The 25,823-nt window shown below is 42.9% G+C and overlaps 1 long non-coding RNA gene across 1 annotated transcript in view; it reads right to left on the bottom strand.

Moving 5' to 3' along the window:
• LOC126273190 (uncharacterized) overlaps positions 1 to 24,867 on the bottom strand; it is a 45,413-nt gene extending 20,546 nt beyond the window's left edge. The window contains exons 1-2 of the long non-coding RNA XR_007549318.1: positions 24,515 to 24,867; positions 13,650 to 13,756 (exon numbers count right to left, since the gene is read on the bottom strand). This is a non-coding gene — a long non-coding RNA (uncharacterized LOC126273190). The remainder of the gene's footprint in view (positions 1 to 13,649; positions 13,757 to 24,514) is intronic.
• Positions 24,868 to 25,823: the final 956 nt, after the last annotated feature.

Here is a 25,823-nt window from a genome sequence, read left to right as displayed (position 1 = left end):
GAGTCTCGGTCGGCCACACAGTTTTAATCTGCCAGGAAGTTTCATTCCTTTATATGTTTATTTAATTTGTTTGTGTATCTAATAATGTGTGTTAGAGCGTGTTTATGATCCAGCAGTAAGAATATCTATTTAATTTAAAGTTATTTAAATGTAACACCAGTATTTCTAGTATGTTTCATTATGTTTGTGAGTGTAGGTTGGCATGGAGACATGAAGGGAGCGTTCTAGCCAATCACAGCGCTCGTTACTAAGAGAGAGGTATGGGGGTTGGGGAGGAGCATCTTTTTCGGAGAGGGCATGGGGGAGTTCAGAAGAGGACGGCACAGGACACGGGAGGTGCTGGAAGGCGGAAAGACTTGGACAGTGCAGGCAGCAGTTTGCGCGTGGTCGCGGGGGATAGAAACATTTCGGAGTGCCGACCTGTGCACTTGTGTAATTTTCGTGGCTTCTGCAGTGAAGACGTAATGTGCGTTTAGAAGTGAATACCTCGCGAGCTATGTTGTTGTTCATAACTAATTACATGCTGTAGGAATCTATTGTTTCCCTGTTATTCAACAATTGCTGGACCATCGACACCAATAAAAGTTTTGCAGAAATATACCGCATTCTCAAACGTATCGTACTCATAATTTAAAGTCGTTAAGATAGTACCTGCAGATTTTATTTAATTGCAATCTTTCATTTACAAATTTATAAGTTCCTTCCATAATTCGCAATTTCCGAGTGATAGAAACCTTCCAAGCCAGAGTTGCTGAAAGTATCCTGCGGCCCTTCGTCTTCATAAAGTTCCATCGACATGGCGGTTCCGTCCAGCTCGTCCTCCGAGGTGCATCATTCTTAGTTTCATCGATCTTCATTCGGAACGTCCGTCAGTTCCTAAGATGACGATGTGCGGGCTCCCTGTTGATTCTGCCATCTTCTTCGTTGATTTGCGTCCTCCGCGTCGCTTATTTCCCATTCTGAGTGCGGAACCTCGACGACAATTTACTCCCCGTTGTAAAAACAGCAGCACGACAACTTTTGCCGAGGCTCGCACGCTCAATACGTGGGACCGCTCTTCCCTCCCAGTGAAGTCTTTCCGCTTTCTTTATACTCTTATCTTATCGCCCCCCCCCATCCCTTCCTCCACTGATGATCGCACGATGGGGTGATTGTGGAGCGGGGGAGGGGGGTCGGGGCGGGTGGGGGGGAGGGGGTGTGACGCCGCCACTGAATGCTGGGCGCGTACCCCTGTGACCTGCATCGGGCGCGGAAGTCGGTCTCGGCCGACGCTGTGATCTATATTGGCTGAGTGCTGCATCCCAAGCTTTGCTGAGAATGAAGCCAGTATCTCTGCTGATCAGCACATCAGTCACTCGTACCGCATTTTAGTACGCAGACTCCGAAAACGATGAGGACTGTCTTAGCACTTCCGTTTCTTTGTACTTAATGGAGTCCCCTGTAGCCATGCAATATTCTGCAACTGCAAATATTGTTGGTTCCTTAAGTTCAGTATGTCTTCTATATCCCTCGCATTTATCTTCGATTGGGCACACAGCCTTCCAGATACATGCTTGAAAGCATTTGCATGGAATGCGGTGAACACCTGGTTTAGGCAGCTCCAGGTTATCTTTCACCATATCTAATAGGGCACCCGTTTTCAAAGGTGATCAGGGGTAATATTAGTCCGCCGATTCTATTCGATACTTTGCGGTGTATGGCAGATACGCCATTGTTTTCCTGTCCTCGTCGTTTTCTGTCTTCTGGGCTTACCCCTACGTCGGTAAATGTAAGCAGTAAGTCAGGAACTCTGTACATTTTATTCAGCAGGCACAAGAACTACACCTCCGTGACTAGTACCTTATGGTCCACCTTGATGTGGTAGCGCTCTTCACCAGAGTGCCGCTCGCTGATTTCCTCAAGTTGATCAGAGAGAAATTCAACCTAATAGTGACTAATCTCTTCGAATTTGTCCTCACATCAAAAATGGTTCAAATGATTCTGAGCACTATGGGACTTAACATCTGAGGTCATCAGTCCTCTAGAACTCAGAACTACTTAAACTACGAGGTGCATTCAAGTTCTAAGGCCTCCGATTTTTTTTCTAATTAACTACTCACCCGAAATCGATGAAACTGGCGTTACTTCTCGACGTAATCGCCCTGCAGACGTACACATTTTTCACAACGCTGACGCCATGATTCCATGGCAGCGGCGAAGGCTTCTTTAGGAGTCTGTTTTGACCACTGGAAAATCGCTGAGGCAATAGCAGCACGGCTGGTGAATGTGCGGCCACGGAGAGTGTCTTTCATTGTTGGAAAAAGCCAAATGTCACTAGGAGCCAGGTCAGGTGAGTAGGGAGCATGAGGAATCACTTCAAAGTTGTTATCACGAAGAAGCTGTTGCGTAACGTTAGCTCGATGTGCGGGTGCGTTGTCTTGGTGAAACAGCACAGGCGCAGCCTTTCCCGGACGTTTTTGTTGCAGTGCAAAAGGAATTTGTTCTTCAAAACATTTTCGTAGGATGCACCTGTTACCGTAGTGCCCTTTGGAACGCAGTGGGTAAGGATTACGCCCTCGCTGTCCCAGAACATGGACACCATCATTTTTTCAGCACTGGTGGTTACCCGAAATTTTTTGGTGGCGGTGAATCTGTGTGCTTCCATTGAGCTGACTGGCGCTTTGTTTCTGGATTGAAAAATGGCATCGACGTCTCATCCATTGTCGATGAAAAGAAAGTCCCATTCATGCTGTCGTTGCTCGTCAATATTGCTTGGCAACATGCCACACGGGCAGCCATGTGGTCGTCCGTCAGCATTCGTGGCACCAATCTGGATGACACTTTTCGCATTTTCAGGTCGTCATGCAGGATTATGTGCACAGACCCCACAGAAATGCCAACTCTGGAGACGATCTGTTCAACAGTCATTCGGCGATCCCCCAAAACAATTCTCTCCACTTTCTCGATCGTGTCGTCAGACTGGCTTGTGCGAGCCCGAGATTGTTTCGGTTTGTTGTCGCACGATGTTCTGCCTTCATTAAACTGTCGCACCCACGAACGCACTTTCGACACATCCATAACTCCATCACCACATGTCTCCTTCAATTGTCCATGAATTTCAATTGGTTACACATCACGCAAATTCAGAAAACGAATGATTGCATGCAGTTCAAGTAAGGAATACGTCGCCATTTTAAGTATTTAAAACAGTTCTCATTCTCGCCGCCGGCGGTAAAATTCCATCTGCCATATGGTGCTGCCATCTCTGGGAAGGATTGACAATGAACGCTGCCTCATTTTAAAACAATGCGCATGTTTCTATCTCTTTCCAGTCCGGAGGTGAAAAATCGGAGGCCTTAGATCTTGAATGCACCTCGTAAACTAACCTTAGGGACATCACACACATCCATACCCGAGGCAGGATTCAAACCTGCGACCGTAGCGGTCACGCGGCTCCAGACTATAGCGCCTAGAACCGCTCGACCACTCTGGCCGACTATCCTCACATCAACATACTTTCTCTGCAATGGCAACTATTATAAACAAACGGACGACGTCGCCACGGAGCATGCTCTGTGACGAGTTGTCGCAAACTTGTTTATGGAGGACTTCGAAGAGAAAGCTGTGGAAAAAACTGCACTGACGCCTACATGATTTTTCAGATACCTTCGTGACACGTTTGTGGTGTGGCCACATGGGAGTGAAACATTTCGGGAGTTCCTCCAACATCTTAGTTTCAAATTCACCATGGAGGTGGAAGAGAATGGCTAACTCCTCTTTTTGGAGGTCTTAGCCAATCGCAGAACAGATGGCAGTATATGACACAGTGCGTTCAGGAAAGCCACGAATCCAGATTTGTGTCTCCACGCTGCCAGCTGCCATCTTCCTTCACAGCGTGAGGGTGTGCTACGTGCATTGGTACACAAGGCCCGCACAATATCGGCCGGAGAAAGCCTACCAAGGTAGTTTAACCACATTAAGCACGTTTTTCCGGAAGAACGGACATGACGAGAGACCTATCCTACTTGTTTTCAGGCAGCTCAGTAACCACAAAACGACGAGGAGTAGAAGACAAAGTGGTATCGACCATACATGGCGAAGTAGCTAACAAAATATGCAGAATCCTGGCTCGGCGTTGCATTAAATGCGTTTTTCGTCCACCACCGAAAACACGTGCCCTATTAGGCACGGTGAAAGATAACTTGGGCATGCATAAACCAGGTGTTTATCATATTCCATGTAAATGCGATAAGGCAAATATAGGGGAGACTGTACGACAATCGAAGAAAACTGCAAGGAACACAGAGGACACATTCAGTTTTAGCAACCAACAAAATCAGGCGATGGGTTTACCAGCAGAGACACCGAGCTAACTCTCAGCGAAGCTCGGTGCCCAGCACTCAGCCAACTTAAATCACAGTGTCGGTCAAGGGCGACTTCAGCGACCGACGCTGGTCACAGGGGTACTGAGGGACCGGCATCTGGTGGCGCAGTGGCCCCACCCCCCTCCCCCACCCAAAGAAAGTCACCCCATCTGTCACGGCGAGCGACCGGCAGTGGAGGAAAGGGTGGAGAGCAATGAGAGTATAAAGGAGACGGGATGTCGCGAAGATGACGGCAAGGTACACTGTCAAACATTGTTTTACGAAAACGACCACACCCAGATGGACACCAGACAATAGGAACTGGACAAACAGTTGTCGCGCAGGGAAAGCCTAAGATCACACAAACGGAAATATAGGTGTATGAGTCTCCTGTGTGAACTATTTCTCAAACGCGAAATTCAAAACTTTAGCTGTATTTTTGCTCTCTTCTACTTCCGCATCAGACTGGTGAATGAATGACTGTATGGAAGCCTTACACCAGCTTAGCGCTTTTACAAAGGGCCAGTAATCGAAGTTACCTTGACAGCTGAGAAATATGTGAACAAAGTTGTTCACCACCTGCATCCCTTCGTGCCCGATATCTTACTTGCCAGTGTTAAGATTTTCCAGCAGGATAAGTGTCAGTTTCAAAAGGCCAGACTCGTGCTTCAGTGATCTGAGAAGCATGAGAGTGAACTCACATCGATGTCTTGCCACCAAATTGGCCTGATATTAATCCGATTGGATGCACCTAGGTCGCTATCAGGCACCAGCTCCACACCTACAAACCACGGGAGGTTACGGGTAAGGTCTGACTTGTGCATAGAGCATATCTGGAGACGCAACTGCGAAAGCTGGCTTGCCAAACTGCACGGGAGTACGACTTGGGGCTGCATGCGGGCCAAAGTTCGACCTGTGTCGGCTTTCCTCGGTACTTCTCGAAAGTACAGCGCGACATTTCGCGTTATCATAGTGGTGCATTATTCAACAGTCGGCATGACTTTCCTTCAGTTCGGAAGAATCGTGGTATCAGCGCTGTTTGCCGTTTACTATTTGTTCCTGGTGTAAATGAAGTTCTCAGGTCCAGTGGCTGTTCGAACAAAAGTCAGCAAACTAGCGACCTACCGTCGCAAGCCTGTAAAATGAAAGCTAATGACAGGATAACACGATAAGGATTCTCAGTATCTATTATGCAATACGCAGTCGCATAATCGACGGGTACCACGGACTTGTTATAGAACGACATTACAACGCCATGCAGAAAGAATTTAAAGATTTAATTGACGATGAAGGAGCAAAAAATTACAACAATCGACAGACGAGATTCATTGTTCTCTACATCAAGAAGCACTTTGTGATAAATTTGCATGCATGGAGCACGTGATGAAACTGGTGATACAAACAGTAAATTTTCTGAAGTCCCACGCATTAGCCCTCTGTCAATTGCAAGAGTTTTCGATATAACTGAACGAGTATGGAAACATATAATTGCATAGAACGTTACTAAAGTCAAGGGGCACACCTGGAAAGAATTTTCGATTTAAAACTCGCTGTTGTCGGATTTATGAATCAAAAAGGAGAACAGGAACGAAAATTAGAACATCGAGAATGGATTGGAGACATGTCAGATGAGAAACAACCTATTCCTGATTTGACTGGGATGCATTCAGAGAGAAAATCGCATTGTAAAAGGGACAACTTGCAGCAAAAAAACACAGTCCACTTCCCAAAGCCCATTGGAGTTAAAAACGTGAAGTTTGAATCACTTATTGTGGCCTTGAAAGTTGTTGTTGATGTGGCCTTCAGTCCTGAGACTGGTTTGATGCAGCTCTCCGTGCTACTCTATCCTGTGCAAGCTGCTTCATCTCCCACTACCTACTGCAGCCTACATCCTTCTGAAACTGTTTAATGTATTCATCTCTTGGTCTCTCTCCACGATTTTTATGCTCCACGCTGCGCACCAATACTAAATTGGTGATCCCTTGATGCCTAAGAACATGTCCTACCAACCGATCCCTTCTTCTAGTCAAGTTGTACCACAAACTTCTCTTCTCCCCAATCCTATTTAGCACCTCCTCATTAGTTATGTGATATACCCATCAACTCTTCAGTATTCTTCCGTAGCACCACATTTCGAAAGCTTCTATTCTCTTCTTTTCCAAACTAGTTATTGTCCATGTTTCACTTCCATACATGGCTAAGCTCAAAACAAATACTTTCAGAAACGACTTCCTGGCACTTAAATCTATACTTCATGTTAACAAATTTCTCTTCTTTAGAAACGCTTTCCTCGCCATTGCCAGTCTACATTTTATATCCTCTCTACTTCGACCATCGTCAGTTATTTTGCTCCCCAAATAGCAAACTCGTCTACTACTTTAAGTGTCTCATTTCCTAATCTAATTCCCTGAGCATCACCTGACTTAATTCGACTACATTCCAATATCCTCGTTTTGCTTTTGTTGATGTTCATCTTATATCCTCCTTTCAAGATACTGTCCATTCCGTTCAAATTCTCTTCCGCAAGTCCTTTGCTGTCTCTGAGAGAATTACACTGTCATCGGCGAACCTCAAAGTTTTTATTCCTTCTCCATGGATTTTAATACCTACTCCGAATTTTTCTTTTGTTTTCTTCACTGCTGTGCTCAATATACAGATTGAATAAAATCGAGGATAGGCTACAACCCTGTCTCACTCCCTTCCCAACCTCTGCTTCCCTTTCATGTCTCTCGACTCTTATAACTGCATCTGGTTTCTGTACAAATTGTAAATAGCCTTTCGCTTCCTGTATTTTACCCCTGCCACCTTCAGAATTTGAAAGAGAGTATTCCAGTCAACATTGTCAAAAGCTTTCTCTAAGTCTACAAATGCTACAAACGTAGGTTTGTCCTTCCTTAATCTATTTTCTAAGATAAGTCGTAGGGTCAGTATTGCCTCACGTGTTCCAACATTTCTACGGAATCCAAACGTATCTTCCCCGAGGTCGGCTTCTACCAGTTTTTTCACTCGTCTTTAAAGAATTCGCGTTAGTATTTTGCATCGGTGACTTATTAAACTGATTGTTCGCTAATTTTCACATCTGTTAACACCTGCTTTCTTTGGGATTGGAATTATTATATTCTTCTTGAAGTCTGAGGGTATTTCGCCTGTTTCATACATCTTGCGCACCAGATGGTAGAGTTTTGTCATGACTGGCTCTCCCTAGACCGTCAGTAGTTCCAATGGAATGTTGTCTACTCCTGGGCCCTTGTTTCGACTCAGGTCTTTCAGTGCTCTGTCAAACTCTTCACGCAGTATCGTATTTCCCATTTCATCTTCATCTACATCCTCTTCCGTTTCCATAATATTGTCCTGATGTACATCGCCGTTATATAGACCCTCTATATAATCCTTCCACCTTTCTGCTTTCCCATCTTTGCTTAGAACTGGGTTTCCATCTGAGCCCTTGATATTCATACAAGTGGTTATCTTTTGTCCAAAAGTCTGTTTAATTTTCCTGTAGACAGTGTCCATCTTGCCCCTAGTGAGATAAGACTCTACATCCTTACAATGTTCCTCTAGCCATACGTGCTTAGCCATTTTGCACTTCCTGTCGATCTCATTTTTGAGACGTTTTTGCCTGCTTCATTTACTGCATTTTTATATTTTCTCCTTTCATCAATTAAATTCAATATTTCTTCTGTTACCCAAGGATTTCTACTAGCCCTCGTCTTTTTACACACTAGATCCTCTGCTGCCTTCACTACTTCATCTCTCAAAGCTACCCATTCTTCTTCTACTGTTTTTCTTTCCCCCGTTCTTGCCAATCGTTCCCTAATGCTTTCTCTGAACTCTGTACAACCTCTGGTTCTTTCAGTTTATCCAGATTCCATCTCCTTAAATTCTCACCTTTTCGCAGTTTCTTCAGTTCACAACCAATAGATTGTGGTCAGAGTGCACATCTGCCCCTATAAATGTCTTACAATTTAAAACCTGGTTCCTAAATCTCTGTCCTACCATTATATAATCTATCTGAAACCTGTCAGTATATCCAGGCTTCTTCTATGTATACAACCTTCTTTTATGATTCTTGAATCAAGTGTTAGCTATGATTAAGTTGTGCTCTGTGCAAAATTCTATCAGGCGGCTTCCTCTTTCATTTCTTAGCCCCAATCCATATTCACCTACTACGTTTCCTTCTCTCCCTTTTCCTACTACCGAATTCCAGTCACCCATGACTATTAAATTTTCGTCTCCCTTCACTAACTGAATAATTGCTTTTATTTCATCATACCTAATCCTGCATTACCCCTATTTGATTTTGTATTTATAACCCTGTATTCGCCTGACATAAGTCTTGTTCCTCCTACCAGCGAACTTAACTAATTCCTACTATATCTAACTTTAACCTACCCATTTCCCTTTTTAAAGTTTCTAACCTACCTGCTCGATTAAGGGATCTGACATTCCACGCTCCGATCCGTAGAATGCCATTTTTCTTTCTCCTGATAACGACGTTCTCCTGAGTAGTCCCCGCACGGAGATCCGAATGGGGTACTACCTTACCTCCGGAATATTTTACCCAAGAGGACGCCATCATCATTTAATCATACAGTAAAGCTGCATGCCCTCGGAAAAAATTACAGCTGTAGTTTCCCCTTGCTTTCAGCCGTTCTCAGTACCAGTACAGCAAGGCCGTTTTGGTTAGTGTTAAAAGGCTAGATCAGTCAATCATCCAGGCTGTTGCCCCTGCAACTACTGAAAAGGCTGCTGCCTCTCTTCAGGAACCACACCTTTGTCTGGCCTCTCAACAGATACCCTCCGTTGTGGTTGCACCTAAGGTATGGCTATCTGTATCGCTGAGGCACGCAAGCATCCCCACCAACGGCAAGGTCCATGGTTCTTGGGGGGGGGGGGGGGCACTGAAAGTATTACAAGGAAATCACGAATCCAGGCGCACAACTGAGGCGATACTCCGTAGGCACGCAGTTTGGTTAGAAGACGCTTGCGAGGAACGGTTCAGATGGCTCTGAGCACTATGGGACTTAACATCTGTGGTCGTCAGTCCCCTAGAACTTAGAACTACTTAAACCTAACTAACGTAAGGACTGCACACACATCCATGCCCGAGGCAGGATTCGAACCTGCGACCGTAGCAGCGAGGGACGGTGTCGAAAGCCTTCTGGAAATCTAAAAATATGGAATCTATTTGACATTCCCTGTCGATAGCACTCATTACTTCATGAGTATAAAGAGCTAGTCGTGTTTCACAAGAACAATATTTTCTGAATCCGTGCTATTTGTCAATAAATCGTTTTCTTCGAGGTACTTCATAATGTTCGATTACAGTATATGTTCCAAAATCCTACTGCAGATCGACGTTAGTGATATGGGCCTGTAATATTGCGGATTACTCCTACTTCCCTTTTTGGCTATTGGTGTGACGTGAGCAATTTTCTAGTCTTTAGGTACGGATCTTTCTGTGACCGAGTGGTTGTATATAATTGCTAAATATGGAGCGATTTTATCAGCATACTCTGAGAGGAACCTGACTGGTATACAATGTGGACCGGAGGCCTTGCCTTTTTTTATTAAGTGATTTAAGCTGTTTCGTTACTCCGAGGATATCTACTTCTATGTTTCTCATCTTGGCAGTTGTTCTTGGTTGGAATTCAAGAATATTTACTTCGTCTTGTTTGGTGAAGGAGTTTCGCAAAACCGTGTTTAATGACTCTGCTTTAGTGGCTCTGTCATCAGTGAGAGTTTTCTAAACGTTTTTTGGACACTGCCAGCCTTACATTTATTTTCGAGCTGTTTTCAAGAACGTTCGCAGTTTCAGTTGAAAGCTCCCCTGTGCATGCGCAGATGGAACTAATTGATTTTCGATATAACTCCCATTTAAAAGACAAACTCTTTGACATTAAAACTGTCCAGGAGGTCTATGTTGTTTTCATCAGGAAGAGTTTCTACATCTCCATAGTGATGTTGGAAAGACGAGAAACTATTTCGATCAACATACGTTTGTGAAAGGAGTTTTTCGGTTATGAAACAAAATAAGAACAGAGTGGGCAAATCTGTGAAACTGCCTGCGTGTGTCTGTATGCTGACTGCATGTGTCAGATAAAAATTATGTAATGTCCTCAGTGTGCCAAAAATAATTAATACTGGAAGTTTGTTTTGTTTGTGGTCTATATTGTTGACAAATAAGAAATGTAAAACCAAGTCGTTTGCAGTTGCGAGTGCATTGTCATATAAATGTGACGTGTTTGCAGTTTTCATGCCCTTCCCCTGCTATGGTCTGGCGGTGGGGGAAGTGCGCAGCTAGGCTCGATGCTACGGAACTCGTGCCAGAGGACAGCTCTAATGCCAAATTCTTGATTGTCCCTGTTCACGACGGTAGCACACACCTCATTGCACAAAGTCGCTATCGTCCACTAGTGCAGCAGTGCTCGGTGAGCCTATTGAAACTGTCCAGGTGGTCTACATTGTTTTCATCAGGAAGAATTTCCACATCTTCATTCGAATGATGTTAGGAGTGCAAGTGCACACTTTTATCAGCAGAACTTTCTTGGTGATGTAAGTAGACTTGACGGTGTATTAGGATTCCGTGCCAGTGTCTTGTGGTAAACGCTAAACATCTGCGGAATTTATTAGCGAGCGGTAGCGTATGGATATGTAGACGGCCACAGGATCTGTCGTTCTGCAGGAGCCTCCCTGCCATTGATATTGTCCGAGGGGGTATGAATGTGTGGTGGTTCGTGAATTTATCCTCTTTGTTTATTTCTTTCATATTTGTCCACACAAGATGAATATGACCGATGCGTAGTGTAACTGCAGACATAGCATTTACGCTAGACAAGTACCCATTACAGCCACGGACATCATACAGATAAGCGTCAAAGCATCAAAGAATGGCTAAGAGAACGTAGAGGATAGCAACGCGGAACACTTGCTTTGTCGCCAGCGACCTTTAACGATTAATATTTCTATGTAAAAGAGGACGGATTTACATTAAATTTTTATAAACTACCTGCAAACGTCTTGTTGCAACCCTTGTTCACTCAAGTACCAGCAGCCTTTAGCGGCTCGCCATCTTATTTACAACCATTCATCACGTCGCCTTTCCGGCTTAGATTTTTAAAATGTGACTTATAAGTAGTGCATCTCTTTCCAGTCTGTACAAACTTTAATTTTATTAATGTATTATATACCTAATATGTTTTAGAATAGTCAGTTTAATTTTGAAGACGACGCTCATAGTAGCGTCGAAACCTGGTCAATTTTGACTTAATATTTGTGACCGAGGGCTTGTTTGTTCTAATATAATTCTGACACGGTCACTGAACGTTAGCAGTTATGTTCAAAGTTTTACCTGCAAAGGTAATTATGCTATTTATTAGTGATTTCTTGGCGATAAAATAGTTTATGCAAGTAGTATATATAGCCTACCCTTATTTCGCGATCACCGATGGAATAAAATTCTTAGCCTAGATTTCAATCTATACGTGATCTTCCCACTCTATCTGGTTCTTTCACGGATGCATTCTCGTGCTCTCTTTTTTTTTTCAGTCTGATTTTAATCATGCCTAGGACCCTAGTATTACTGTCATATTTTTATATGCTTCACTGTCCGTCCATCAGATAATCCTACTTTTAAAGTAGACTCTAAGTGAAGAAAAACGACGCATCAAGAAGGTATTATCCTAATGGGACGGAAATCGGTAGATGTGAGTACATGTAGAAACAAATGATTACGGTTTCAGAAAAATTGGATGATTTCTTCAAGAGAAAGAGCTTCGCAAACTGGGCAAGTTGATAATGCCGTTAGAGCATCAAAATGCCGAGATGATTGGAGGGCCCTGCCCATAATGCTCCAAATATCCTCAGTTGTGTAAAGATCCGGCTACCCAGATGCCCAAGTATGGTTTCAAAAACACGAGCCGCGCGGGGTAGCCGCGCGGTCCAAGACGCCTTTCACGGTTCGCGCGGCTCCCCCCGCCGGAGGTCCGTCCTCCCTCGGGCATGGGTGTGTGTGTTATCCTTAGCGTAAGTTAATTTAAGTTACATTAAGTAGTGTGTAAGTCTAGGCATCGACGACCTCAGCAGCTTGGTCTCATCATAAAAGCTTACCACAAATTAAAAAAAAAACAAAAGAAACACGAATACCAGCAGCAGAAACTCTAGCCTTGCGTTGTCGGGGATTACCTTGCTGAAATGTAAGCTCCGAATGGCTTTCCACGAAGGGCAACGAAACGGGGCAAATATCGTCGACGTACTGCTGAGCTGTAAGTGTGCCGCGAATAATGACCAGAGTGGTTGTGCTATGAAAATGAATGGTACCCCAGACCATTATTACTTTTGGTTGTTGGGCCCTAAGGCGGGCGACAGTCAGATTGGCATCCCACCGTTGTTGGAGGCGTCCTCAGACACTTTTTCAGCCCGGAATCTAGAGTAGAACTGTCTTCACTAATGAATCCCGCCTCGAACTGAGCCCCGATGACTAGCCAAGGCGTGTCTTCTTCCCCTTCTCATCATCCCTTGCTCGTACCACTTTTTTAAGGATGTACTTTCGTTATCACAATTTTTAATAAGCGTTTTATGATACCTTATGCTTCACATTTGTTTCTGATACTGTTTTTGCTAATAATTATTACGTCGACTTTTAATGTAAGATCCCTACGCCTCTATAACAATGTAGTGCATTGTTAAGATTGAAATCATATGATACGATACTCTTTATCAAGTTCTTTTATCTGGTACCTAAACTTTTCAATGTATTTAAGTATGCTTATGTCGTTTATTAGTTGTACATACGTATTCAAGAAAACTGTGGTAGTTTTGCAGATATTCTGATTATAGCCTAAGCCTGAAAGGCGCAAATAGATAAAGTTTCAACAACAACTAGACTCTTGTCATTACCACCCAAAAGACGGCAGTGAAGAGGTGCTCAGTATTTAGATCACGGTCACAGGCCTTCTGGGCGATTTAATGTTGCAAATTAAAACATCACTGCCACTCTTAACGCAATGCCATGAGGAGCTGTTGGGTATTACTTCACGTCATCTCTGGTAGACGTTCAGGGAACTTAGACGGTACTGATTATTTTTTTAAATTTATGGATCACGCAAAATATCCATTATTTAATTTATATCTAATGCACTTATTTAAGAGCTTTATTCCCTCTGAAGTACACTGACTACTCCTTACACGGAACCTACAAAACCACTGAGTGGTCCTCAGAAGAAGAAAGGTGAAGAAAGTAACTACTTTCCGTACATCAGTGCTTTGAAACACATTACGTACTGCGTCCTGGGACATAGAATGTACCTGCTTCACCTTCAGCTGCTTCTCCAGGCTGCGACTCTCCGTGTCCCACGCCCGTATCCCCATGGAGAGGAGGAGCTTTTCTGCCATCAGTGTCGTTTCTCGTCGACCTGGGCACGAACAGATATCTTAAGCATAAGGCAACAGAAAAGCTGGCAAAAGAAAGATAACTTGGTTCACACTTCGGGACATTAAAAACGCTTTCGTAATTGCTCAGTGAGACGTAATCAGGTATCGCACATTAATTTAAGTTGCGTTGATTTTTTTACGAAAGGTATTGCGAAATTTGTGGCAGTTACTACGGTTAGAAGTATAAAATACAAATAATCGAAATGTCGGGGTTAAATTCCGACGTGATGCTTAGCAGTTGCAATGAAATGGTTGGAATTACACTTTACTGATTCCCAGGGCTCCTGCCTTTTATATCCACTCACCGATTCGCTTGGGGATACTGACCATGGTTTATTATGCGAAATTAAATTTCACGAGAGGAATCAATGGGCGAGGTGAACACATTACAGATGCTAAAATTAGCGAACAGTCAAAGCGGCGCAGAATTTGTGATATAAGAGACCGCAGCAAAGATTAAAGGCGATTAACGGTATCAAAACGAGAACAGCAAATTAACAGCCCTCAAATTGAGAAAACACATACTAACAATAATAATAATAATAATGGATACTCCCTTTGTCAGAAAAGTGTCAGGACAGTTTTTTTTAAAATAGAAAACTATGCTTACCAAGTAATGATCCTAGGTCCTAACGAAATAGTCCCCTTGCCTATTTATACACAGTTCCCAGCGTTTCTAGAGGTCTGTGAAGCAAGCAGGGTAATTTTCAACTGCAATGCTTGTAAGCTCGTTTGTCACGGCCCATTGGATGCCTGCAGTATCTTAATGAAGCCTTCCTTGCAGTCGCCTTCCTACTCGTCGACACTTGAAAAAATCGCGAGGCGACAGGTTGGGCGAATATGGCGGATGCGGGACAGCAATAACAATGTCTGGCCGGTTTAACCATAACAATAAAGCAGTATGGGTAGTCTTGCATTGTCATGCAGTGGGAACCAGCCCTCGGAATGGCACAAATCAAGGCGGTAGGTCAAATTGCTTGTCGCAAACGTTTCAAGACTTAAATGCAGAGAGTTTGTTTCACTGTTTGACCTGGAGAAACTCATAGTGAACTAATCCTTCACTACCAAAGAATGCGATCAACATTTACTTACGTTTTCGAAGGTTGACTTTTTTCGACTCTGCCATTCAGCACTTTCACGCTTCATTTGAGGGTAATACTGGTAACACCAACTTTCATCCCACTAATAATCTGGAACAGAAATGTAGATCACGTCTGACTCTGTCCAGTAGTTCAGCAGAAATACTTCTTCTTCTTTCCTCTTTCTGTTCGCCTGGTTGATGTAAGAGGAACGAGTTTTGCATTTAATTCCTGTTTCCCTGCCGGCCAGTGTGGCCGAGCGGTTCTAGGCGCTTCACTCTGGAACCGCGCGACCGCTACGGTCGCAGGTTCTAATCCTTCCCCGGGCGTGGATGTGTGTGATGCCCTTAGGTTAGTTAGGTTAAAGTAGTTCTAAGTTCTAGGAGACTGATGACCTCAGATGTTAAGTCCCGTAGTTCTCAGAGCCATATGAACCTGTTTCCCTAAATCTTCGCGTAAAATCTTATGACACGCCTCACAATTCAAATTAAGTTCTTCCGATATTGCACACACAGTTACTTGATGGCCTTCTTGCAATAATTGCAGTGCATCGATATGTGCTGTACACGGGCGACCAGCTCGAGTATAGTCTTGCACTGAATCTCTGTCTTGACGAAACCTTTTGTGCCACTCAAAAACGACTCTTGAAAGTGACTCGCCTGCATACACTTGCTTAATCATTGTTCACGTTTCACTAGGGGTTTCCCCGAACTTAATGCAGAACTTAATGTTCACTCCTTGCTCACAATCCGCATACATTGTGTCACCATACTAATGCACCAAGAACCCAAACACTATGTCGCTAAGCACAGCCCTACCACCTGCTGAGTTTGTACGGCAACATGGCCAAGGTCATTTCAAGGACATACACATAGCGGGAACATAAAAACAACATTTTTTTCATTTTTAGTATTGTAAACTCAGAAATAAAAGAACCTGTCCTGGAACTCTTCTGAAAAAGAAAATAAAATGGGAATCATACAGCCACCAGGTTGCACGGCGAAACCTTATTTCAAAACTTTAACTAGGTTTCGACAGGTATAAACCTGTCTTAAGAATTTATCAGGAGAAAGAAAACTGGTGTTCTATGGATCGGAGCATGGAATGTCAGATCTCTTAATCGGCCATGCAGGTTAGAAAATTTAAAAAGGGATATGGATAGATTAAAGTTAGATATGGTGGGAATTAATGAAGTTCGGTGGTAGGAGGAACAAGACTTCTAGTCAGGTGACTACTGGGTTATAAATACAAAATCAAATAGGGGTAATGCAGGAGTAGGTTTAATAATAAGTAAAAAAATAGGAGCGCGGGTAAGTTACTACGAACAGCATAGTGAACTACGCAAGATAGACACTGTTTACTAAGCCTTATGACTTTGTTTCTCTCTTCACACAATATGTAATATGTGTTATTACTTCTTCCGAGGAAGACGGGTTTATATCTGTCTGAACCTGGGTAACGATTTCAATAAACTTTTAATGTGCAACTGATTGGCTGTATGATTCCCACTGCACCCACAATAGTTGCTGGCTGCTGCTACGTCCAAGATTATAGTAATAATAATAATAATAATAATAATAATAACACATGAAAGTCACCAGGAAAACTAGAATACACAAGATAGGGGAGACATCGGAAAGAAGATGCTGGAGAAAGACATCAGGGTTCCACGTCCCGTCGGCAACGAAGACATTAGAGACGGAAGACAAGCTTGGACTAGGGAAGTTTGCGAAACCAATGCAGTAGTGTCCTCTTCAAAGAAGCTATCCCGCCACGTGCCTTAATGTGCCTAGAGAAACCAACGAGAACATAAATCGGAATGGCTGGGTGGGGAATTGAACCCCGTTACTCCCGAATGAGAGTCCAATGTGGTAACTACTACACCTGCGCGCTCGGTGTCTGGTATTGAATATCGACAAATAACGAAGTAAAATACTCTGAAAAGGCACGTCTGGATCACAGTGCCCTATAAAAATGGCAGTTAAATGGCAGTTATTTCTATGAAATTCTAAACGATGAATCTAGATGTAAATCTTCTAGCATCTACATAAATATTTCGTAAATTACTGGTGTTGGACGGCGACAGCACTTTGAACTAAGATTAGCGACATTTTTTCTTGTTCCATTCTCTTACGAAGCGGGGGAAAATGCTACTACCTGCCTAAGCAGTCTCATCTTTCTTGGCTCATTCTCGACTACTATGCGAGATAAAACGATTGAGACAGCAGAATTTTCGTACAATCTATTTCGATCGTCCACTCCTACAAATTTACCCGAGATGATACTGCAGTAACAACATAGCTTATATTTCCAAATGTTCCCATTTCGTTTGCCGGAGCATCTGTGTTACACTCTCGTGAGTGCCTGTACCAAACAGTTACAATCCTAGCTACTCGCTTAAGTTCCTCCGACGTCTACTGACAGGCCTACTCGTTAAGGATTGCTAACAGTGGAACAGTACTCTAGAACAGGAGTCTGCATGCGCTTCCGTTAACATATTCGTTGCAGTGTCAGAGTATCCACCAATTATTCACTTCCCCTACTACCGTTTTCATGGGTTCGTTGTATTCAGTATCGCTCCGTCGTAGCAGCCTTAGGTATTCAAACAACGTGACAGATTCAATAACTTTACTTCTTATCTTGTAATCGGATATTATCAGAAGGAAAAGAAGGTGGGTTAACGTCCCGTTGACGACGAAATCATTGGAGATAGAGTATAAATACTGATATGAAAATGAAGGAGATGTATGTCAATGATGCCGTTATCAAAGGGACTGTCCCGTTATGCACTATAATCGTTTTAGGGAAACCTACATGTGAATGTCCAGACGGAGATTTCCATCCCGATCCCTCAGTGTGTCAGTACTACAGAGCGTTTTTCATTTGAAATATTGTGCCTCAAAAGGTTTTTACATAACTGGGTTCACAGATAAAGTACAAAACAAATAGGTAGTAGAAAAATAGGACAGAAAGGACATATGTGGAATGGCAGGTTAGTCTGACGTGTACGGGGACATGCAGAAAAAAAATCAGTAAAGCGAACAATTTTGAGATTAGAAAAGGTCGGAATGTTTAAGTAAGTGTTGAAGAAATTTGTTGTAACAGGTATGTGGAGAAGAAAATATTAGCAAAAGATATGAAAAGATATGAAGAACACTGATCACCTGCTTATGGTTCACTGAAAGAAGACTCTCGGTGCGGTGGTTATTTCGGTAGAACTGGAATGGCTTCTGTCGGTACCCACAACTCCCTTGGCGCAGCCAGTCTTAACTAACAGATGACACTGCACTCATTGCGTGTACATATTTGTAAACGAAACTATAATTATTAGTTTCAAATATCAGGACGTCGATGTCATAATAACAGGGCGATCAAAAGTACCTGGAAACCTATTAGCGGTAAACAATATATTGTGCGTCAATTCTTCGCCTGTATGACTGCTTGAACTCTATTGGTGAAATTTTCAGTGACGTATCTGGATACCTGTGGAGTAATAGCAGTCCACTGTTTCTCAGAAGCCAAAGCCACTGGGTGCACTCAACTGCAGATTGTTGCTCATGTCGGCACCAATGACTCCTGCCGTCTGGGTTCAGAGGTCATCCTCAGTTCGTACAGTCGGTTGGCGGAATTGGTGAAGGCGGAAAGCCTCGCTCGCGGGGTGGTATCAGAGCTAACTATTTGTAGTATCGTTCCCAGAACCGATCGCGGTCCTCTGGTTTGGAGCCGAGTGGAAGGCTTAAACCAGAGGCTCAGACGATTCTGCGGAGATCTGGGGTGCAAATTTCTCGACCTCCGCTATCGGGTGGAGAAATGTAGGGTCCCCCTGAATAGGTCAGGCGTGCACTACACGCCGGAAGCGGCTACAAGGGTAGCGGAAGTACGTGTGGAGTGCACATGGGGGTTTTTTAGGTTAGAGAATTCCCTCCCTAGGCCCGACAAGACGCCTCCTGAGACGCGGCAAGGTAGGAGTAGGCAAAATGCAGCAGGGAATAACAATATTAATGTGCTAATAGTAAACTGCAGGAGCGTCTATAGAAAGGTCCCAGAACTGCTCTCATTAATAAACGGTCACAACGCCCATATAGTACTAGGGACAGAAAGTTGGCTGAAACCACATGTAAACAGTAATGAAATCCTGAACTCAGATTGGAATGTATACCGCAGTGACAGGCTGGACAGTGAAGGAGGAGGCGTGTTTATAGCGATAAGAAGTGCAATAGCATCGAAGGAAATTGACGGAGATCCGAAATGTAAAATGATTTGGGTGAAGGTCACGGTTAAAGCAGGCTCAGGCATGGTAATTGGATGTCTCTATAGGCCCCCGGGCTCAGCCGCTGTTGTGACTGAGCACCTGAAGGATAATTTGGAAAATATTTCGAGTAGATTTCCCCACCATGTTATAGTTCTGGGTGGAGATTTTAATTTGCCGGATATAGACTGGGAGACACAAACGTTCATAACGGGTGGCAGGGACAAAGAATCCAGTGAAATTTTTTTAAGTGCTTTATCTGAAAACTACCTTGAGCAGAGAACCGACTCGTGGCGATAACATATTAGACCTTCTGGTGACAAACAGCCCCTAACTATTTGAAACAGTTAACGCAGAACAGGGAATCAGGGATCATAAAGCGGTTACTGCATCGATGATTTCAACTGTAAATAGAAATATTAAAAAAGGTAGGAAGATTTCTCTGTTTAGCAAAAGTGACAAAAAGCAGATTACAGAGTACCTGACGGCTCAACACAAAAGTTTTGTCTCAAATACGGATAGTGTTGAGGATCAGTGGACAAAGTTCAAAACCATCGTACAATATGCGTTAGATGAGTATGTGCCAAGCAAGATCGTAAGAGATGGAAAAGAGCCACCGTGGTACAACTACCGAGTTAGAAAACTGCTGCGGAAGCAAAGGGAGCTTCACAGCAAACATAAACATAGCCAAAGCCTTGCAGACAAACAAAAATTACGCGAAGCGAAATGTAATGTGAGGAGGGCTATGCGAGAGGCATTCAGTGAATTCGAAAGTAAAGTTCTATGCACTGACTTGGCAGAAAATCCTAAGAAATTTTGGTCTTGTGTCAAAGTGGTCGGTGGATCAAAACAAAATGTCCAGACACTCTGTGACAAAAATGGTACTGAAGCAGAGGATGACAGACTAAAGGCCGAAATACTAAATGTCTTTTTCCAAAGCTGTTTCACAGAGGAATACTGCACTGTAGTTCCTTCTCTAGATTGTCGCACAGATGACAAAATGGTAGATATCGAAATAGACGACAAAGGGATAGAGAAACAATTAAAATCGCTCAAAAAAGGAAAGGCCGGTGGACCTGATGGGATACCAATTCGATTTTACACAGAGTACGCGAAGGAAACCTCCCCCCTTCTTGCAACGGTGTACCGTAGGTCTCTAGAAGAGCGTAGCGTTCCAAAGGATTGGAAAAGGGCACAGGTCATCCCCGTTTTCAAGAAGGGACGTCGAACACATGTGCAGAACTATAGACCTATATCTCTAACGTCGATCAGTTGTAGAATTTTGGAACACGTATTACGTTCGAGTATAATGACTTTTCTGGAAACTAGAAATCTGCTCTGTATTGGATTGAGGAGTTCCTAGATAACAGAACGCAGCATGTCATTCTCAATGGAGAGAAGTCTTCCGAAGTAAGAGTGATTTCAGGTGTGCCGCAGGGGAGTGTCATAGGACAGTTGCTATTCTCAATATACATAAATGACCTGGTGGATGACATCGGAAGTTCACTGATGCTTTTTGCAGATCATGCTGTGGTGTATCGAGAGGTTGTAACAATGGAAAATTGTACTGAAATGCAGGAGGATCTGCAGCGAATTGACGCATGGTGCACGGAATGGCAATTGAATCTCAATGTAGACAAGTGTAATGTGCTGCGAATACATAGAAAGAAAGATCCCTTATCATTTAGCTACAAAATAGCAGGTCAGCAACTGGAAGCAGCTAATTCCATAAATTATCTGGGAGTACGCATTAGGGGTGATTTAAAATGGAATGATGATATAAAGTTCATAGTCGGTAAAGCAGATGCCATACTGAGATTCATTGGAAGAATCCTAAGGAAATGCAATCCGAAAACAAAGGAAGTAGGTTACAGTACGCTTGTTGGCCCACTGCTTGAATACTGCTCAGCAGTGTGGGATCCGTACCAGATAGGGTTGATAGAAGAGATAGAGAAGATCCAACGGAGGGCAGCGCGCTTCGTTACAGGATCATTTAGTAATCGCGAAAGCGTTACGGAGATGATAGACAAACTCCAGTGGAAGACTCTGCAGGAGAGACGCTCAGTAGCTCGGTACGGGCTTTTGTTAAAGTTTCGAGAACATACCTTCACCGAGGAGTCAAGCAGTATATTGCTCCCTCCTACGTATATCTCGCGAAGAGACCATGAGGATAAAATCAGAGAGATTAGATCCCACACAGAAGCATACCGACAATCCTTCTTTCCACGAACAATACGAGACTGGAATAGAAGGGAGAACCGAAGGAGGTACTCAAAGCACCCTCCACCACACACCGTCAGGTGGCTTGCTGAGTATGGATGTAGATGTAAATGTAGATGTAAAAAACCAGAGAAGGTAATGAACTCTGGGGCCTGGAGAGAAGTCGACGTCCTAGCTCATCCCAAAGGTACTCCATTGGTTGACGTCGGGACTATGGTCAGGCTGTCCGTTGCAGGAACGTTGTCCGCAAACCAATGCCTCACATATTCTGCTTTATGATAGGGTGAATTGTCATATTGATGCAAATAATTCGATCTGTCCCTCTATAGTAGGCAATATACAATGCTGTGAAGTGTATTCATATCCTCCGGCGTTTAAGGTTTTTTTTTTATTTTTTTAAAATTTTTTCTAGGCGCAATAAGGGAACCAGACCCTAACCACGAAAAACGTCCCCACACCGTAACACCCTTCCGTACTTCACTGTTGGGACTGCACATGCTGGGAGATACCGTTCTACAGGAATTCGACAAATTCACTCACTGAACAGTCACGGAGTATAGCGCGATTCGTCACTCCAAATCACTAATTTCCAGTCATCCATTGTCCAGCGGCATCGCTCTTTATATCACCTCAAGTGTCGCTTAACACTGACTACAGAAATGTGCCGCGGAGCGCCTCGACCACTGCAACCAATTCTGTTTAATTCACTAAGCAAATTCATTATGCTGGCTGGGAGCACTTTGGAACTCACGCGTGATCCCTTCTGCTGATTTCATGCGAATTTTAACAACCACTCTCTGTAATGCTCAACGGTCCCTGACAATGAGTGTGCGAGTCCTGCCCAGTATTTGTTTAGCTGTTGTGGCCCTTCGCGTTCCCATTTCACATTCAGGCCACCAACAGTCGACTTAGGCAACTTTACAAGGGCTGAAATGTCCCTAATGATTTTTTTACTCGGGTGACATCCAATGACCAGCTCACGTTCGAAGAAGCTGACTCTCCTGACCGATCCAATCTGCTGTTACCGGCTTCTCTACTGACAATAGAATTCTGTCTGCCTCCTGTTACATTGGCGGGCTTGCCTCTTGGGCCAATTCCGCACTACATAGTGGTTTTCGGCTACTTTTGGCCACACAGTGTAGGTGCAACACTGGCAGTTTACTAGCACACAGCCGGTCGAAGTGGCCGAGCGGTTCTAGGCGCTTCAGTCTCGAACCGCGCCACCGCTACGGTCGCACGTTCGAATCCTGCCTCGGGCATGGATGTGTGTGATGTCCTTAGGTTAGTTAGGTTTAAGTAGTTCTAAGTTCTAGGGGACTGATGACCTCAGATGTTAAGTCCTGCTCAGAGCCATTTGAACCATTTTACTAGCACACAGTAGTGGCAAATAACAGTGGTTGCGAGCGGAAGTAAGTTAATATGGGACCGAAATCACACACCAAACTTCTGTCGAAACAGCTACTCCCGTCAGCCTTCGCACCTTTGGTCTCCTTGGAGTGAACAATTAGTATTGGAAAGAATTGCTTTGGCCTCTCTGTTCCACAAGGATGGAGAGTACGCACATCCAGTTTGTACGAATTTATATTCCGTTTACACATGCAGCAATCACTCATATAACTATCACGTTCCCTTCGTCTCTTAAAGAGAAAGTCGCTGAGAGCGCAGGAAAGAGATATCGTCTAACGCTATAAATGTTGCGTGGAATGGAATGAAGCATTGCCAACAAGAAAATCGTATTCTGAAGATTTCTCCCTCATGTGGAGCACAAGTAAGGGTTAAGACTGGCTTAGAGAGAAACGCTTAAATTTACATATTATCTTACAAACTGATTGGTGAACATAAGAAAAAGTGAAACTCGAAAGGTTGACCTGATGCTGATCAAACAATAAAATTTGCCCAGAATCCCGAAGTAGACCAGTCGCTAACTAGGGAGCTATGAGACAAAGAAATTGTGGACATGTGGTAAAAAATCCTATTACATGGTCAATATTAATAGCTGCAGCAATCATAATAGTAATTTTCATAACAATGCAGTTCTATTAATAAGAATTATAGCAACTTCAGTTAACTAAAAACTAATGCTTGCAGTAATAATCGAGCAGCTTACTGGACCTATTTCTACTTGCAAAAGCCTAAGTTAACTAGGTTGGTAGTAAAGTGAAAGGTACTTCTTTGCAAGTCTTGGACTGACACTTGGTTATAACTGAAGCCCATTAGCATCGATATAATATTTTAAGTGAGGTGGAACAAAACAGAAGAAAAAAGAGGCGAAAAGTACCAACTCTATGGAAGATTAAAACTGTTTGCCACATCTGGATTCGAGCTAGGAATCCGGCATATCGCCACGAGTAAAACTCTAAATGTTCGAGCTATCCATCAATGCCCCGACCAAGAAATCCTCACTGCAGTCACAAATGCCGTTTGATACTGCTTAAGATCTCAGTTCCGTCAGTAAGCATTGGTGTGAACTTTAAGAATCCACTCCCACTCAGTTTCAGTTCTGCAGTATATCTGTGCTCTTTTTAAAACTGCAGAGAAGAACTGCTGGAAGAAAATATATCGAGGAGAAAATGCCTACCAACAACTTCGCGGTTGTGTCATCCTGCTGCACGGAACAAACTCGGCTTCATTTCTTGCGAGACTCATGAGTCGTCATTAGGGCGGGCAAGTAAGGATAATAGACAATGATACATAGTTACGTGTTTACGGTGGGAGGGAGATCGATAATTAGAAAAAGAACGGAGTAGGAAACCTTTACGGAATAATGATTGTGACAGGTAGTTCATTAGCTGTCTTTGAAAGATACGTCGTTACAGAATAATTCACTGAGGTCTAATTCATGAAAGGATACATTAAGTCAACCTGCAGTTAATGACCTTAATGGTAAACATACATTGCAAAAAATGCAGCAACGTTTAATATAATTTGTGAAAAAAAACCGTGAATCCATACAGCAACAGATCTTTTAATTATTTCCCTAAATACATTGGAATATCCGAATGTTATGTTGTGTTTTAGAATAGCCACACTTGTTCGATAACAAGACTGAAAACTATCTTCTGCTTTATAAAGATTCTTATCAATAATAGAATAATCATTTTTGCCCACATGCCTGTTTTTGAGAAAATTTCTTGTTATTTGTGGAAAGTGATTAGAGCTAAATAAGCTTAGTTAAAATACTGAAAACTTACTTTTCGACTTCATTGTCGGGTAGCTGTTGGATTTCCTCTTCTATGATTCAAATAAATATCTGGAACTTATATATCGTACTAAAATTCTTAGGAGAGAATTACATTCGCTTTTGAAGGAAGTAACTTTCAACAGCTACTTCGTATATTAACGTCAAAAGCATTAGCTTTAAAAACGTTCAATAGACATTAAAAAGTGACCAAGCAATGTGCTCGTACGAACGGAAACCAGAGATACGAAACAAATGCATTTACTCAACACAGGCACTAGAAAATGCCAGTGAGCAAAATCACCACTAGTTCTTCGCCTTGCTTGCGTTTGCATCGCTAAAACCGTCTTAAAATGGCAAAGAAAATACGTCGTATATGGTAGCAGAGATATTATTATTTCTTTTGTATCTGTGGATAAATCAAAAACGTTCAATTGTGATGAAGTAGATTCTCTCGGTGATAATTTTCGGTTAGCTATTGTTGCTAAAAACGCGATGATTGTTCGGAATAGTATTAAAACTTTCACGTCTTGGGATAAACGTAACAGTAACTTCATTTTTAAGCTGCGACACAACCATTTTTGTTGTCTTGAACTGACTCCTATAATGGAATTTGTCTGGTACTCGTTTCCAGACAGGCACATTATCTATACGAACCTGGTGTTATTACTGTATGTACTGCTTCGAAATTAATGTGCTTGTTCTGGGTTCATTAATTTCTTCCATTCCATTCCGTACTTCAGTATCTCTAACGGTATCTTGCTAATCCATTTTCATGTGACCGATGATCTCGCTGTTTGCTCCCCTCCACCAAACCAACCAAACAAATAAACCATTTTCTCATTTTTGTTAAATATCCCTTTTTACAGTGTGATATGGGCTGCATAGCCTCATGCTCCAGCACAGAGAAGCTTCGAAGCGATTGATAATAACGAAATAGAATAATTTGCACGAATTTTCATTCCTATATTGGAATGTCTCATTAATTGTTCCCCCATATTTCATACTCATAAATTGCTAAACACTCGCCCAATAGTATTAACAATAACTTCACAGTAAGTTTGGTTTTAATTATTGGGTTCAGGTTCGGACGAAAGAAAGTTAGGCGCAATAGCCACAAGTGACTTTCTGTGTCGTCAGCCCAATTTAAAATTGTCACGAAGGTGTTCCTAAAAACGAGTTCATTGTACAGAAAATATTAATATTTTCTCGCCTTTTTAATTGTATTCAGGGTATTGTTTACTCTCGAAGAGGTAGACATCAAAGCACAGAGACCGTACGTTTTTTCTTTGATCCTTAAAGAATTAACTGACTTATACCGA

The sequence above is a fragment of the Schistocerca gregaria genome, chromosome 5 (assembly GCF_023897955.1).
Source record: "Schistocerca gregaria isolate iqSchGreg1 chromosome 5, iqSchGreg1.2, whole genome shotgun sequence".
In the NCBI taxonomy this organism is placed as follows: domain Eukaryota; kingdom Metazoa; phylum Arthropoda; class Insecta; order Orthoptera; family Acrididae; genus Schistocerca; species Schistocerca gregaria.
Note: the sequence above shows the minus strand (reverse complement) of the source record. Positions and strands in the feature narration are given on the sequence as shown.